This window comes from Palaemon carinicauda, chromosome 1, assembly GCF_036898095.1.
Source record: "Palaemon carinicauda isolate YSFRI2023 chromosome 1, ASM3689809v2, whole genome shotgun sequence".
Taxonomy (NCBI): domain Eukaryota; kingdom Metazoa; phylum Arthropoda; class Malacostraca; order Decapoda; family Palaemonidae; genus Palaemon; species Palaemon carinicauda.
In genome coordinates, this window is record NC_090725.1 from 33,015,389 (window position 1) to 33,017,356 (window position 1,968).

Here is a 1,968-nt window from a genome sequence, read left to right on the forward strand (position 1 = left end):
GTTTAACTCTGCGAGGAACAGTGGTCTTAATTGGGGACGATTAATTCCAGGGTGAGTGTGTAGTTACATACTGTAGACTACAAACTAAGTGAGGGCACTGTGTTGCCCATCCAGACTGTTCCATTTCCGAAGGTGAACCTAGCATAAGTGCAGACATGTGTGCCGAGCGTTTCTAACGCTAATGTCATTGATTTGAAATACAGGCTTTTATGACTTTGATACCTCAGTATCTTAAAAGTGGCATCTAATGTTTTTTCTTTCAGACAAACAAGCTCTGTTTACTATCATACTTATGCTTAAAGTTTTGGGTTATCCTCTTCTTATATATATACTATATATATATATATATATATATATATATATATATATAGATATATATATACTATATATATATATATATATATATATATATATATATATATATATTATATATATATATATATATATCTATATATATATATATATATATATATATATTATATATATATATATATATAATTGTGGTTAACCTGTCTATTTATTGCCTGTCAATAATCTGGTTCTTGAGAACCTTGCGTCTCCTTCACCTGTGTCAATTTATTGGTATAATTGAGCATTCATTCTATGTACCTTATCTGGGATAATTCTAATAGAATTGTTCCTTTATGCAAGCTATGTTGCATTGGTTTTCTTCCTATGCGGATATAAAACCTTTGTCCAATACAAGTATTGTGCGGAAAACTGGTCGATATTTCATATTGACGCAGTGGTCCTTTACAAACTATGCTTTACTTAATATAGGGCGAGACCACTATATTAGCTTGCCTGGTATTCATACATAGATATATGTACTCTTCGAGACTTTTCCAGAGTCTAGTAGGACTCTTCCCTCTAGGGGGCAGGAAGCTCTAACATAGTTTATAGTTAGTTGAAAAAGATGTATAACGGTAAGCATCTTAGGTCTCTAGGTCTAGTCGACCCGGGAAAAAATTACCTCCGAGGAGTACGGCACGTTCCTGAGAATCCACAGATACAGTAATGCTCTGGTACACTTCCATCAGGACGACATGGCTTGAGCCCAAAAAACGGATTTTGAGCGAAGGGAAAAAATCTATTTTTGGGTGAGATGGCCATGTCGTCCTGATGGACCCGCCCTTGCCTTTCTAAGAAAGGGCTGTAGGACCCCTCCCTACATATAGTATCTGTAGCACCTCGTGTACGCTACAAGGAATACAGATGGCGCCAGGATTGGCGCCAGGCACGCATACGAATCGGGGGATAGGGAAGCCTTGGGAGCAGCTCCCCCTTTTTCTTTCCCGAATTCGTATCTCGTCAATCACCTCCTACGAGACGAAATCTCTGTCCAGGATGTAGATTGCCATGTGACGTGTCTAGAATACGTCCTCTGATATGTCGCGATATCCCTTTCACGAGGGATACTCGCTCCAGGAGTTAGAATTCTGGTACCTTAAGGTAAATTCCCTGGGAATATCGCCGTAGTTGTAATATACCCTAGGAAGCTACCCTATAGAAACTTCCATCAGGACGACATGGCCATCTCACCCAAAAATAGATATATATATATATATATATATATATATATATATATATATATATATAATATATATATATATATATATATATATATATATATATATATATATACATATATATATATATATATATATATATATATATATATATATATATATATATATATTATATATATATATATATATATATATATACATATATATATTATATATATAGATATATATATATATATATATATATATATATATATATATATATATATATATATATATATATATATATATATATATATATATATATATATATATATATATATATAATATATATAGTATATATAGTATATATATATATATATATATATATATATATTATATATATATATATATATATATATATATATATATATATATATATATATAATATATATAGTATATA